This window comes from Cetorhinus maximus, chromosome 6, assembly GCF_964194155.1.
Source record: "Cetorhinus maximus chromosome 6, sCetMax3.hap1.1, whole genome shotgun sequence".
Classification (NCBI taxonomy): Eukaryota; Metazoa; Chordata; class Chondrichthyes; order Lamniformes; family Cetorhinidae; genus Cetorhinus; species Cetorhinus maximus.
Genome location: NC_135884.1, coordinates 83,998,013 through 84,014,468, shown reverse-complemented (window position 1 = coordinate 84,014,468; position 16,456 = coordinate 83,998,013). Strand labels below are relative to the sequence as shown.

At 42.9% G+C, this 16,456-nt stretch overlaps 1 protein-coding gene across 5 annotated transcripts in view; it reads right to left on the bottom strand.

Moving 5' to 3' along the window:
* Positions 1-16,456, bottom strand: part of fcsk (fucose kinase) — a 391,747-nt gene that overhangs the window by 144,362 nt on the left and 230,929 nt on the right. The gene's annotated exons all lie outside the window — the stretch shown is intronic.

Here is a 16,456-nt window from a genome sequence, read left to right as displayed (position 1 = left end):
TGAGGGGGAGTTGAGAGAGTGTGTGGGGGGCGCGGTTGAGAGTGTGTGAGGGAGGAGAGAGTGTATGCGCTGGGAGAGCGAGCATGTGGGAAGAGGGCTAAGCATTTCTGGGGAGGGGGCTAAGCATGTGTGGGGGCGGGGTGAGAGTGAGTGTGGGGGTGGGGTGAGCACGAGTGGGGCGGGGTGAGCGCGAGTAGGGTGGGGTGAGCGCGAGTGGGGCGGGGTGAGCGCGAGAGGGGAGGGGTGAGCATGAGTGGGGAGGGGTGAGCGTGAGTGGGGAGGGGTGAGCGTGAGTGGGGTTGCTGTGAGAGAACATGGGGTTGTTGTGAGAGAGTGTGGGTATGTGTGGGAGAGTGTAGGTGTGTGTGAGAGGGTATGGGTGTGTGTGAGAGAATGTGCAGGGTGTGAGAGAGTGTAGGAGGTGCTGAGAGAGTGAGAGTATGAGAGGAGAGGGAGAGAGAGAGTGTGGGGGAGTGTGTGTGTGGGTGCAGAGTCTGTCCATAAGTCTGTCTCACTCCCAGTATCAGGGTTCTCATTCACCTTCACTCACACACGCCATCATTAACTCTCATCCACTCTCAAAGTGGGTGAGGGTGAGTGAGTGAGCACCCTTAGATTGGGAATAAGTCAGACACACAAACACACACTCACCCTGTTATCACTTTGTTTTTTTTTGCTCAGCAAGTTGTTTATTTTCGTACTTCAGTTTTATTTTGAGATTCATGTTTATTGTTGTGCCAAAGGTTTTCCTTCTGAAATTTGCTCATCGGCCCCTTGAGTGAGAAAAATTTTGAAATGTGCACCCCACCCCAAGCAAAAAGGTTGGACAAGCCTGTTTTAATCCTATGAATTGTGCATAAAACTGTCAATTAAACAAAGCTAACAGTCCCCTTCACAACTTGTAAAAATTCTGTGCTGAGCTAAATCTATTATTGGGTTTTGGAACTCAGCCAAGCATTCATTTGGAGATACCATCGTACAACTGAATAAGCAAACCCTCCAGAGCTGCCTTTGAAGTTGCTTGAACAGATGGCCATTTGCTTGTTTTTTTTTCAAAAGCTCAATAGATGGTTTTTCAATCAAAGAAATCAGGGATCTGTTCAGCTATTTCAAAGGCTCAACAAATGTCTGAACTTTAAATGAATTAAAAATATGTTCAGGTGATTAATTAATTTAAATCAACATTAATTTTTGATTCTCAATACTGTTGAATGCAGAAGAGTACCTTATCCATTGGAGAAAATACTCTAATGCATCTGAACACTTACGCAATGTAGGTCAATTTAATGGTCACTTACCTTTTAAGGATAGAGCTCTGTGATCAATCACTGCATTAAAAACATAATTAACTTACCATACAGCATTTATTTATTTCAAAAGGTTCCTATCCAGACTATCCATGTCTGAGCTGCCGTGAACCATGTCTCCTAACAAAACGGGCCTGGCTCTATTGGAATAGGGGGTGGTGGAGGGATAAAAAACCCACCCTGCAATGGAATAGGCAAGGGTGGGATTGCTGATTGCGAGCTCACTGTCCACATCCTATCCAGGGCCATAAATTTCTCACATGTCAAGAATGGGAGTGGGAATCCCAGAATTGGGTCTGCTTGCCATTTTTAAATCACCCCGCCTTTGCCTCGACACCGAAAGAGACATGAAAACCCAGCATATTGGTGCTGATGCACTTGGAATGGAGAGAGGGGAAAAAAAGGTGGCGGAATATACATTTTAACAAAGGAACCACAATTAACCTGGTAGGGGTTGATTTTGCTGATTTAACTGAGTTAAATAACCTAAAACATTGCGTGAGCCCTATGTGTAGGTGTGTTCTGTGGATGTGAGATGTGTGAACTTGCCCTGCATGTGCATGTTTTGAGTGTGAATGTGCCAAGCATGAATGTGCGTGAGTTAGCCACGTGTGCGAGAAATGTGAGATTGTGCTCCATATCTGTGAGAGAGAGTGTACTCAGAGTGTGTGAATGTGCCACCTGTAAGTGAGTATTAATTTGCTGTGTGTGTGTGTGTCAGTGTGCTCTGTGAGTGAGTTTTTTTTATTCTTTCATGGGATGTGGGCATCACTGGCAGGGCCAACATTTGTTGCCCATCCCTAAATGCCCCTGAACTGAGTGGCTTGCTGGGCCATTTCAGAGAGCAGTTAAGAGTCAGCTACAATGCTGTGGATCTGGAGTCACATGTAGGACAGACCAGGTAAGGATGGCAGATTTCCCTCCCTAAAGGATATTAGTGAGCCAGATGGGTTTTTATGACAATTGCTGAGGCTAGCTTTATATTCCAGGTTTACTTCTTGAATTCAAATTCCACCAGCTGCTATGGTGGGGTGTGAACCCATGTCCCCAGGATATTATCCGGGCCCTCTGGATTACTTGTCTAGTGACATTACCACTTCACCACCATCTTCGCCTCAGAGTGGGCTGCATGAGTGAGTGTGCTGCAAGAGCGAGTGTGGAGGATCTTGTTGGGCACCTCTTCAGTCAGTGGCTGAATTTGCCAGAATGGAGCTCCGATTCTTAAGCAGCATCCATCTCCTGAGTAATTGCTTTTCTCCAACTCAGGCTCCCATCCCACATGATCCAACCTGGTCTCCCATTTATCTCACTTTAATTTCCCAGTCCAGTCCCCTTGCCCCCTAAGATGACCTTGCCCAGAATATCCATCTCTTTCTCTCTCTATTGCCACCTTGCGCAGTCTCCCATTAAGAGTTAGCAACTGAATATTGATGAAAGAAAATCAAGTTTGCCCAATAGTTTTTAGACTATGACAGTGCAGCAGTCCCTGACTAGTGACGATGATGACATGCACATTGATGTGAATCAAAAGCAGGAAGATAAGGCTTCTCCAAAAGATACATCAACCTGCAGAAGTGTGGCTTGGGCCAATATAAACTCCTCAGCTTCAGTTAACAACAAAGCAAGAGGTGACTGCACAAACAGACCGACGTATAGGTAATCAGCTAGCTGGAGCCCCAGATAGGAAAGAAAGAAAGATAACAGCATACTGAGGCAGCACTTGAGTGTCAGATATAACCTCTTATTGGGAAATTCTATTGTGAGCACAGTGTGGCAAGGGCAGAGCTCTAGAGTCTCTTGTCAATCAGATGAGTGACGCATGCAGGTCAATTGATTGCCGTATCTAATTTGTCACCTCCCCTTGTCTCCTGAAGGGCACTGCACTGGGTGTCAGCTTTGACTTAGTTGGTAGCATTCTGCCCTCGATCATGGGTTCAAGTCATAAACCAGACACTTGAGCACATAATTCAGGGCGACACTCCAGTGCAATATTTATCCCTCTATCAACAACTAAAATAGATAGATTTGGTCTTTTTAAATTGCTGTTTGTGGGATCTTGCTATTCAAAAGTTTTTGTAATGCAGGAAACATGGCAGCCAGAGTCCAAGCAAAACTGCATTATGAGAGAAGTCAGGAAGAAATCTAAGAAACAGCAAGATACATGCGGCCTTGATAAACGTGATAGATTAATTTCAAAGATTTGAGAATGAATTGACAGAGAGTCAGTTTACAGAACAAGAGCCAATTGCAAGAGGCAGAAAGATCCATGAGTAAGGTCGAGAGGGCAAATCCCCCAAAAAGCACAAAGCCTTAGAGAAAGAGGTCAGACAGAAGCAAGATCTGAGAGATTCGTCAGAGCAAGTGATCAGAGAGACACTGTGAATAGCTGTAACAAAATGAAAACTAGTTCTTTGGAACGTGCTGGAAATGTTAGAAGTGTGAAATGCTGCAATTGCTATGTTATACAGCAGTATACAAACTGAACATTGAATAATGAGTCCAGCACAGCAACACAGACATGACAAAGTGGCAGCCAAATGCTGCACTCACATCTGCTGATGGCAGTAAGTGGAACTCTCATTATACCAGTCACTCATTAGAAAACATTATTTAGCTTGGTCTCAATTAGCATCTTCTAATGAGGGTGAGCTATACTGTTATGACAGGTCTGTTCTAATTGCATCTGCTATCCAAACCTTATGCACAGACACCAGCTGAGCTACTAAATGAGATTTCATATCATTGGAAGAATGGTCCTAGTAGGACAATAATCTCGATTCAGGCCACCAGGACCAACTAGCGCAGATGATGAAACACTGGAATGCAGTTGGTACAAGTCACATTCCAGAGAGTTAAGCACATAATCTGTGCTGATACTCTACTGCAGTGCTGAGGAAGTACTGCACTGTCAGAGGTGTAGCCTTTCGAATGAGATGCTGAACCAAGCCACATCTCCTCTCTCAGGTGGACGTAAAAGATTCCATATCATTATTCAAAGAAAGGCAGAGGAGTTCTCCCTAGTAACCTGGCCAAGATTTATCCCTCAATCAATATCACTAAAACTGATTATCTAGTTATTATTTCATTGCTACTGTGGGACTTTACTGTGTGCAAATTGGCTGCTGCACTTCCTACATCACAACAGTGACCACACTTCAGAAATACTCCAATGGTTGAGAAGTGTTTTTGGACATCCTGATTTTGTGAAAGGTGCTGTATAGCTGCAAGTCTTTCTTTCTACAAGTAATCTTGCAAAATGGAACTGGACAGCACTGATAGCAATACATGATGGTATGAGAAGTTGCCCTGCAATAAAGGTACAATAATACTTACACTCACTAAGGAGGGTTGATAACGTTGGAAAATATTAGGAGTGGGATTGGCAATCAGGATAAGAGAGATAGCTTCTAAATCCTTTTAAACGTGGGCTAGGATTTTCCGTGCCCGCCGGCATTGGGCGTGTTCGGCGGTGTGAGTGGACAATGTGGCGCGATCGGTTTCATGACAGCGTGAAACCAGTTTGCGATCGTCCGCTCAGCCCACCGATGGCGGGCCGTGTTACCCACATTGGACATAGGGAACCTCATTGTAATAGATCAGCATATCGTTATTAGGTCTGCCCGCTGGAATCGTCCCCCTCAGCTGGATCGTCCGTCCACGTTGGTGAGAAAACACGCCGATGTGTTTCACAACAGCACATAAGCAACGTGCACTTGGCGGGCTGCACTTAGCTTGGTATTTCAAAGTTTTTTTGCTTACCTTGCTTCGGTCAGCAATCGCAGTCATCAGCGCCAGGCTTCACAGACAGCACCACCACATCACTTTTAGGGGGGCTCACAGCAGGTCTCTACCTGCCAGATCAGCCATATGTGAGTGGCTTTTCAGTGGCTGCAGGGCCAGGGCTTGCTTGGCGAAGGGGGAGAAGTGGCCTCAGGCAAGGGGAGAGGCTGCAGGACGAGGGCTGTACTGGGGAAGGAGGCTAACCCAGGATGCGTGTGGGGGGCACATGTTGATCTGTGCAAGTGGCCTCAAGATGATAATGCCTGAGGAGGCAGTCTCCAGAGGAAATGAGGCCAAATGGACATGGGAGAATAGGTGGTGATGTCCCTTCAGCTGGCAGTGAGTGAGATGCCAGTGAACATGTGATGGGCTTGAATGTGCGAATTTAGTGCTGAGATGATGTTTTCCACATCCTGGCTGCACGGATGAGATCATTCATCCTCTATCTGCATTGGATGGCCAATCTCTAGCATTGGCACTGATCAGCACTGCCATCGTCTACAAATCAGTAGTGGTAATGTTGATGCCCCTCCTGCAGCCAGAGCGGCGGTAGAGGACATCACAGTGGGCCTCCACAGCATCCAAAGGGCACTCGAGGGCTGCAGTCTTCTTGCCTTTCAGGGCCATGTCTTCTTTGCTGCAGTCCCAGGCTGAAAGCACTGAATGCGACTGTACTTTAAACGTGGTGCCTGGCGTGATGAAGCGGGGAGGTGATGGTATGGCAGGTGAATCGGAGCCCACCATGGAAACAGTGTGTTTTCCGGGAATGCATAAATAATGTGGCGGGTTTAGGAAGATACGGTGTGAAAACCCGCCATCGCGACCGTCGGGTAAAACATCATTTTATCTGCCCTCTACCGCACTTAGTGCAAATCTGGGGCGATTCCGCCCATCGTTTATTTATAAGGATGAGGTATTTCAAAATTGGAGACGCTTTTATACCAAAATGAATCTCACTTCAAATAAGTGAGAATTGATAGTTCTGTCAGTGAAAATGTTGAATGACTGAGCTGCAGAAAGGGACTGTCACCAGTCAACACATCCCAGCCAGGCAGAGAACAGAACTTGAACCCCAGTCTGAGGACAGCAGTGTCATTGTTGTGCATGAACACATTTTCTACTCATCATCCTAATAACACAAATTAAATCCTAAAATTAGCTCAGAACTATAAGCATTTTCCCCAGAAGAACTGCTATCAATGGTAGGTGCATAGCTCCCTTACTGTTAACAGCACCCTCTGACATTCACGAAACTTGCAATGACCCCGGGCTATTAATGGTCTTGCAGTCTGTCTCTGGGTTAAGGGCATCTGTGCATTTGTGTTTCACTACTGCTTGTGTGGGTCAACAGTATCCTGAACTCTTTCACTCGTGATCAAATGTGATGGTAATTCACATTACCATTTCCTCCAGACTCTGGTGGTGTAGTCAGGAGCTCTTAATAAATGGAATCAAGCTTCAGGACAATTCCTTTGTAAACAGTAGTGACTGGCTGTGATGCTGGTTCAACAGGAAAAGCAGAGGTCAGTTAAAAATTGTCCTCCTGGCACCCTGCTAGTAAGATAACAGTGTCTTATTAAAAGGCCTCAGCCATGGCTTAATGGTAGGACTCTTGGAGAGGTTCATGGAAGGAATGCCAGAGCTTGGGGCCTAGGCAGCTGAAGGCAAAGCCACCAACGGTGGGGTGAAGGAATTGGGGTACATGCAAGAGGCCAGAATTGGAAAATCTTAGGGTGGTGGTTACAGGACTTGAGGAGGTTACAGGGAGGAGGGAGGCCATATTGGGATTTGAACACAAGTGTGAGAATTTTAAAATTCTTCAGGTAACTGAATAACACTTACACTTCAGAAACTGAAATGAAGAATTCAGATCATCCCAACTGATTGCCACAAAGGCAAAGAAAGCACAATCTTCAAAATGTCATTGCTTTGCATACAACTAATTGAGACTGTGGCAAACGAAAGAATTGCTTTCTGTCTCTGAATACTAACAAAGTTTTGTGTAAGAACAGGAATGGCAAGCATTTAAAGTAATCTTGCGATGCAAAAGGGGAGGGGTATAATTTTCTCGAACAGAAAATGCTACTGTAGACTCAGGGGTCTGGTGTGGGGGGTGGGGGGAAATCAACCTTTACATTAATCAAGACCTTGAAATTAAAAGGTGTGAGCGCTCATACAGGCACAGGCTCAAATATTTATTTCTTCACACCTTGGGGTAAGCAACCAAGGGGAACAGCAGCAGTGCAATGGTTCATGCTCTGAGCAAACATGTTTACCAAGCCCAGTATGAAAGTCAACTCCCACAGGCAGCAGGCTTAGTCCCAGTGATCCAAAGTATGATTTCATGCAAACAATAATCTGAGATAGTGTGCCCTAGCTGAACAACAGATATCTGCCAATTTATACATAGGGTGCAAATCACTTCCAAGAATGATTTCACCATCAGTCATCAGACACTTTGATAAATGTCTGATTTACCAAACCTGTTTATTCACAGGTAGTAATTTACAGTATGAACAGTTAAAGTCAATTATCAAACCATACGGCAGCTTTTAGCTCATGAACAAATTAAACAGACAAACTAAAGAACTGAGTTCCTTTCTTTCCAGATAAAAATTTGCCAGATCCTGCTTGGCAATTTGAAACCCCTCGTTCCTATAGTTTGATATTTCATGGAATTAGTGGGTGCTCTGTTATTGCTTTATCTCCAATTAATTGAGATTGAGAAGAAAGATTTCTGATCATGAACACTGATGAAGCCTTTAATTATCCTAATATGGACTGGGATTGTAATGTAATGGTGTTACAATTAGGAGGTTTATAAGATATTAATGTTTTGAGACTGTGCCTTTAAATTTAGGGTAAAATGAAGAGATCGTATAACCTGTCCTTCAGGTTGAAAGTCATCAGGCTGAGAAAGGAAATGGACATAAGTAAATTCTTGGGAGCTTGTTACGACCAGGTGTGAAGGGGTGAACTGGCTCCCCTCCATTCAATCTCCTCAGCTTGTCACAACAAAGGTTTAAGTTTCTTTTTCACGAGGATATGCCTTTTCCAAATCAGAATGTATTTAACTATTTAAGCTGTGAGCAATAAGGAGCCAATCAAAGAAGTTTTCAAATAGTCATTTGATAGTACAGAACTTGAGTATTGCTGAAAAAAGACACTTTGTTGAAGCTTTTCATCTTGCACTGATCAGGATAATTGCAAAAATGCCAATGTCAGAGGAAGCAACAATTTTATACTATAATGAGAAGGGAGTGCTGACTGGTTGGCAAGTGGGCTCTGATTGGTACAGGTGTTGCCATGAAGAATGCACCAGTTAATGGTGACTGACAGTTAACTGCCAAGTATTGTTTGAACTTTAAACAGGCAGCTTGACTCTGATTGGTCAAGGCATTGCCGTGAGGAATGAACCAGCGAATGGCTATCACTTATTTTGTTTAGCTCAAACTGGCACAGTATGTGTACCTGTTCTTTCTGTCTGCTAAGAACGGTGCCCTGTGTATTAGTATATGTAGCTTCCAGTACATGCAAATGCACCACAGTGCAAGCCCGAATGACAATCTTAAATTGGTGGTCAGTGTAATTTTTAGCACACTGAGGGTTATTTAGCAAATGTCCAATCGCGGAATCGCACCTAATGCGAGATCCTGGTCTTTATAAATAGAGGCATGAAGTATAAAAGCAAGAAAGTTATGTAGAAATTTATAAAGCTCCGGTTTGGTCTCAACCGAACACCGCACTTTAGTAAGGATGTGAAGGCTTTAGAGAGGGCACAGAAAAGATTAACAGGAATGGTTCAACAATGAGGGACTTCAGCTATATGGATAGATTTGAGAAGTTGTGGGTTTTCTCTCTAGAGAAGGTTGAGAGGATATTTGATAGAGATGTTCAAAATCATGTGGGGTCTAGACATCTTATGTAGAGAGAAATGTTCCCATTGGCAGAAGGGCAGAGAACTAGATGGCTCAGATTTAAAGTGATTGACAAAGAGCCAAAGGTGACATGAGGCTTGCAAAGTGTTTACAATTCAGAATGCACTGCCTGAAAGGTTGGTTTTCAAAAGGGGACTGGATAAGCACCTGAAGGAAATTGTTTTTTGCAGGGCTGTTGGGAAAGGGTGGGGGAGTGGGACTAGCTAAGTTATTCTTGTGTGAACTTGATGAGCTGAATGGTCTCCTTCTGTACTGTAATCATTCTGTGATCAATGTCCTCCACATCTTCTGAATTTGGATTAGAGCCATAACTAACTGCTATATCATATGTGTCTCATCCTTATATTCATAAAACATTTTGAAATATGTGCTCATCTCTTAAAAGACAGCCATTGAAAACAACCTCAAACAATATGCAATAATTTCAAAACAGCAAAAAGGAACAAAAGCAAAATGTGTATTGAGAATGCTGGAATTCTAAAATAAAAGCAAGAAATGCTGGAAGTACTCAGCAGGCCAGGTAGCATCTTCAGAGAGAGAGAGAGAGAAATGTAGGATTAATGCTTCAGTTCTGATAAAAGATCATTGGCTTGAATAGATGCTGCCTGGCCTGCTGAGTGTTTCCAGCATTTTCTCTTTCTACTGTACAAACAAATACTGACAGTCACCTGTGATTTGTTTGAAATTGATGAAAAATTCATTGTTTGCAGCTTTCTGATGCTTTATTCATGTTGGTGATTCAGGACATTGTCCTGATTTGGCCTCTTCTAAGAAGGTGGGGAGACAGCGTCATAGTTGTAATATCACTAGATGAATAATCCAGAGGCCCAGGCTCTGGGGATGCAGGTTCAAATCCCACCCAGCAGCTGGTGGAATTTAAATTTAATTAATCAAAAAAAGTCAGGAATGAAAATCAGTAATGGTGGCTATGAAACCAATGTAAAAACCATCCTTACCTGGTATGGCCTACATGTGATTCCAGACCCACAGCATTGACCCAGCAAGCTACTCAGTTCAAGGGCAGTTAGGGATGGGCAACAAAAGCTGACATTGCCAGTGACGCCCAAATTCCATGAAAAAATTAGTCACAGCCCAAAAAAAAGCCAATTTTCCAGCAAGCTACTTTGACACCAGTATTTTTATAAATGGATCTATTTTTTGAAGCCAAGTAATGTATTATAAAAAGGATCTTTAAATGTTGAACAATGATAGCTCCATTTTCATCATTCTTTTTAATAGATTAAACAGATATAAACTTGGCATCAAAAAGCATTCTAAAAATAAATACAAAACATCTTTTTAATCAGAATCACAGAATTACAGTGCAGAAGACAGCTATTTGGTCCATTGTGCCTGTGCCTGCTTTTTGGTAGAACTTTCTAATTAATCCCACTCCTTTGCTCTTTCCCCTTAGCACTGTAAATTTCTTCCCTTCATGTATTTATCCAATTCTCTTTGGAAGTTATTATTGAATCTATTTGCACCACCATTTCAGACAATGCATTCCAGATGACAACAACTCACTGTTAAAATAAAAAACAAAAAACAAAATAATGTAAAATAAAATAATGAGATCTCTGGTTCTTTTGCTGGTTACCTTACATCTCTGTCCTCTGGTTACTGACCCATCTGCCACAGGAAACAGTTTCTCCTTATTTACTCTATCAAAACCAAACATGATTTAGAACATCTCTTTCAGATCTCCTCGCAACCTACTTTATTTAAAGGAGAAAAACTCCAGATTCTCCAGGCTCTCTATGTAACTGAAGTCCCACATCCTTGGTACCATTCTATTAAATCTCTTCTATGCCCTCTTTAAGGCCTTTGACATTGTACCTAAAATGTGATGTAGAATCGGACACACTACTTTAGCTGTGGCCTAACCAGTGCTTTATTAACTAAAAATATATTTATTTCTGGGTGCATCCAAATTCCAGACCGACCCACAGAAAGCATCAGTGTTTGGAAGAACTGAGCTGGCTTTGCTCCTTGGTCTGAGAACTAATTTCTCCCAGCTCAGAAGCACTACCTCTCCATTTCATTTGGAGAACAAAGTTCATCTCAGCGAAAATTAGGACTTAAACACAGGCAAAAGCATTGTGACGGCCTTGGCTTAGTGGCAGCTCTTTGGCCTGTGGAATCAGAAAATCTTAGGATCAAGCCCCACTCCAGAGTCTTGAGCACATGATTTGGGCTGACACTTCCATGCAATACTGAAGGGGTTCTGCACTGCCAGAGGTGCTGTCTTTAGATTATATATTAAATCGAGGCCCTGCCTCCCTCCTCAGGTGAATGCAAAAGATTTCATGGCACTACTTTGTATAAGAGTAATAGTGTTCTCCTGGATATCCTGCAACCAGAACCACTACAACAAATTATCTGGCCATTGTGACATTGCTATTTGTGGGGCCTTGCTGTGTGCAAATTGGGTGCTGTGTTTCCTACAACACTGACAACACTTGGCTATAATGTCCTGTGGTTATGAAAGAGCTATCAGGATTCAACTTGTTTGTTTCTTTCCAAAATATTATTTTTTTGATAATGAAGGTGAGGGTTATTGATAGCAAAAATCATCTAGGATGTATGTCCTGGAGTGGGGTGAAGGGATGAATGCTTCCACCTGCCTCACACCACCACCTCCTTCTGCTGTTCACACACTCTCTGTGTCTCCTACGTGTCTTTAATTTCTTTGATGTCCGTCATTTACCCTCTTGTTTAAATCTAACATCACTTCTACCATTTGAACACCCCGTTTTCCACTTGAGCATTTTATTGTATTCCTGTATCAGTGTTCCCTCCCCCTTCCCTTTCTTCTGTTTCATCTTAAATGCTACTCATCTTCAAAACCCTCCAGTTTGGGCAAATGCACTTACCCAAAACATTACCTCTGCTGTTCTTTCCACAGATACTGCTGATCTATGTGTGTATCCAGGATTTTCGGTTTTTGAAGGACACCAATGCTGGGGAATAAACCATTTCACTATTTTTTGACTCAATATCAGTAAAAAGCACTTCGAGGGCAGAAATAGCAAAGGTGAGGGGTAAATTTCCTTTATTTTGCCCGAAGTGCCCCTCTCTAACCTCCATCTGCCTATGACTCTCACACAACCTTGGGTTTAGGTTTAAACAGGGGTGAAAATGTTAGACTGATGCAGTGGTTATAAAAACACAAGGGAAAAAAACGGATTTTGGAAGCAACTTCTTTTGGTGGTGACTGTTGAGAATTATGAGTAAATTGAATTCAGGTAGTCTCAGTTTAAAGTTTGAGGAGGTAATTAATTACCCTCTCACAGTTTTAGCACCTTATTTAATAGCTTCTCCTCTGCCAGCTTGATGATTGTTTATGTGTGTTTGTGGAGAATACAAACACCAGCAATGATCAAATTGTAAGACTTTTCTGAAACAGTCTCCTTTTGCCAATTTCCTTCTCTGCTACTAAAGATACTGACTGACTATTGCTGATGGATGGTCATACCTGTACCAGCTCCCTCTCCATTACCTTCATTCTTGCGTGAACTCAGATCGGGAGTGCTGGTGTGCTAGTTAGTCATGAATTCTGTCCTTACCCAATATCCACACACGGTCAAGGCATTTTTTTGAGTCTTCTTAAAAACTTTTGTCACTCCTCTCCCAAAAGTGACACTTCCTCCAATTGTTCTCATTTCTTTTCACTTTATCGCAATTCTCTGCTCACACCCCCCTTCCTCCAACTCTACACCTGGATCTGTGAATCATTTTGCAAATCAACTGATCTGAGACAAGTGATTGTTACTGCCACAATCCCATTCAGGTAGAGGTAGGCTTTCTTAACCATTTAGACTTGATTTACACTGGTGGAGAAAAATGTGCCCTGTGTCAAACTTAGTCCTCCATCAACATAACTTCCACATAATTTAAACATTGTTTAATCTTCAATCATCCCTGATCACCATTACCCATGTTTACATACAGCCTCATTGCCATTACATGTATTCCCAACTCATATTACTTTCCATATTTTCATGACCTAATCTTCTTCTCCTTCATAAATCATATTACTTATAAATATAAATATAAATAAATAAATGAAATATAAACAGAAAACACAAGTCTGGCAGTGTCAGTGGAGAGAGAAAAACCGAGTTAATGGCCAGAATCTTCTGTTCGGCATGCGGAGGCCTGTCGCGTAAAATGACACGTGGTGAGGTCAGGCGTGTGTCCCGATGTCACCGCGCGTCATTCCGATCTTCCGCTTGGCGGGCGCGCACCGGAGTCAGCTGCACACCCGCCACTGTCAAAGGCCTGTTAAGGCCATTAATTACCTAATTAAAGTGATTGTCAGGGTTGCCCAACCAACCTTAAGGTTGGCGGGCAGGCGAAGAGCCCAGGCGGCCTTTGCATTTCTCATGAAACCTCATCCACGGGCGGGATGGGGTTTCATGAAGGCTTTAGAAATTAAATAAAATTTTTTATTAAAATTCATAAACATGTCCCAGCTCATGTGACACTGTCATGAGGAGACATGTCTGAATAATTTAATTTTTTTATTTTAAACATCTTTTGAACTGAACTTAATCTCCCTGAGGCACGGAGCTGTCTCAAGGAGATTTCTGCGTGCAGGCCTCGACTCTCCCTCCTCCTCTTGCCCACACAGGTAGCGGTGAGCGCTTCCGGGTGCGTGTCACGCTGGGCGGGCCTTAATTGGCCCGCCCACGTAAAATGGCGCTCGACCACGCCCGCTCCCGACCAGCCCGCCTGACAGAGAGAAAATTCTCCCCAATGTTTCACGTCAATGACCTTTCATCAGAACCGGTATTCATAACCAGATTCTTCAGAACCAGTGTATCTCCAGAATTTTCTGTTTTCATTTCAGATTTCCAGCAGCCACAGTATTTTGCTTTTGTTATTAATGTGGCCTGATAAATACCAACTACTAGTAAATTAATAACTAAGAATGGCTTGTGTCCCACACATTGATTTATCACCCACCTATTGCTCAGACCTGGTATCTAATTAATGACCATGTCAGCCCTTTCCGGAAGGCTAAGCTCTAATTGTGGACTATGCAGATGAATCACTATATGAATGAGATCATTAATTCACTTTTAATTTTAGTTAAGCCCTGATTTTGAAGATTCATATTTATTGAAAGAATAATTACAGTTTGCTGAAGAATAAAGAGAACAGCATTCCTCATCTCAAACATGGCAAGTTTCAGATTGGAAACCTGAGTGAACCATTTCTCCCTATGACATCCAAAGAGGGATATCTTGTGTGATAGCCTTATGAATGGTTTCAGACAATGACTCAGGCGGCACAAAAGTTCTAATCATGAAAGGTTTTTAGAATTATACTATTATAAGATCAAGTAATCATTTGGAATCAAAGCCCAGAAATTACAGCCAGTAACATTAGCAGATAAATGTTTACGGTATCCATGGGTCATGTCAATGTTGGCTATTTTAATGGAAGAGTTAACTCAATTAACAAACAGAGCAGACCAAGTGAATTCTCTCAAAATGTAATTATATATAAGTCAGATATAATTGAACCAAATCTTGCTGGAGTGGGGCATCTTGTGACATGCACCATTAGACAGACTTTTTCAGGCACCCTTCAGTTCAAAAATATACTGAAAACAGCACAGTGGGGACAGCTGAGTATCTGGGACCTCAGCAAATGAGGGTACCAACAGGGTATCACCTTAACAAATGAGATTTAGGGATTGAGAGAGAAACAGAGAAATGACAGAGAAGGAGGGTAAGAAAGAGTAAAATCACATACATAGGGTTACATAGAATATACAACAGAGAAACAGGCCATTTGACCCGACCAATCATGCTTGTGCTCCACACAAACCTCCTTCCAGCTTTCCTCATTTAACATTATCAGCAGAACCTTCTGGATTCTCTTCTCCCTCAAATGCTTATCTAACGTCCTCTTAACTACATCTATGATATTCGCTTCAACCACTCCTGCAGTTGAAATCAAGTGTAGGAAGAGAAGCAGAGAGGAAGAGAAAAGATTGGATTGAATGTGTGTGTGAGAGAGAGAGAGGGGGCACAAAAAGAGACAGCGGAAAAATAATGTAAAAATTAAAAATGTTAAATTTTAAAAATCTCTTAAAAGAATTTACCACACGCAGGAATTAGACTCCACAGCTTACATTTTTTTCCCTTTCTGGGCCCGAGGTTGGGTGGCATCGCATTTACAATTATTGCCATTAAAAAGGTACTTAGGCTATTAAGTATGATCCTTAACTTTTTGCTTCTAGTTTAATGGGCAACTAATATGCAAATCCAGCAAATTTTAAAAACGAACTGAGAGGCATACGGTGAGATGCCAGTTGTGTGAATCAAATGGTGAAGCATTTTTTACTTGATATTTTTCCTCAGTAATTTCTGTGTTCAAATAAATAAAATAAAAACTTACATTTATATAGTGCCTTTAACATTGCAAAACATCCCAAGATGCTTCACAGAAACATAATCAGACAAAATTTGATACTGAGCCAAAGAGTCATTATGACAGTCAATACTTGGTTAAAGAGGCAGGCTTTAAGTATAATTTTAAAGGGGCAGAGAGAGAGAGAGACAACTATAGAGGCTGAGGGGTTTAGGAAGGGAATTCTAGAGCTTAGGCCCAAAGCAGCTGAAAGCGGCAAAGCTGTCAATGGTGGAGCAAAGGAAGTTGGAGGTTGCATAGAGGCTAGACTTAGAGGGACATGGAGTTCTCGGAGAGTTGTCGGACCAGAAGGGGATAAAGAGATAGTGAGGAGGCAAGGCCATGAAGGGATTTGAACACAAACATAGAAAAAAAACCAAGAAATTACCATGGGCAGTACTTAATGGAGGTGACGGGGATCTCGTCTGCCAGCTGGAAAGCTAGTGAGAGCTCTGCATCAATTACTTTTCAAGGCCTGCTGAATTAAGTGCCAATACTGGGCAGCATGGGCCTTTCCTGGAATCAAGGATCCTGGTGGCAGAAATCCCACTTGCTGAGAGCTGCCAGTCAGTTAGAGGCTGACAGCTGTGCATTGCTCAGCAGTGCTTGCAGCCGGGCGGGGGGGGGGCAATGGCTGCTGCTGGTATTGCACCCACTCAAGACCTAGTATTGTTGATGGATCCAGGCCACAGGTAAGTGATGGCTGGATGGGGGATGCGGTGATGGGCGGCAGGGGGCAGGGGTGTCAGCAGCAAGGGCAGGGCATGTGGCTTTCAGCAATCTCCCTTCCCCTTCCTGATGCTGGGTCCCTCAATCAGGCACTGAGTGCTTTGAATGAGGGATCCCCTTGGGAGCCTGTAAGTAACCCTGACAGGGTTTGCTTTTTGGGTTCCCTGCATGTCGAGTCTCCTACTGGCCACTCTGTGAATACCAGCAGTGGCAACATTAATTGTCTACATAGGGACATCTGCCCCGGGAAGGCCGACCACAACTTCCAGACTTAACCGC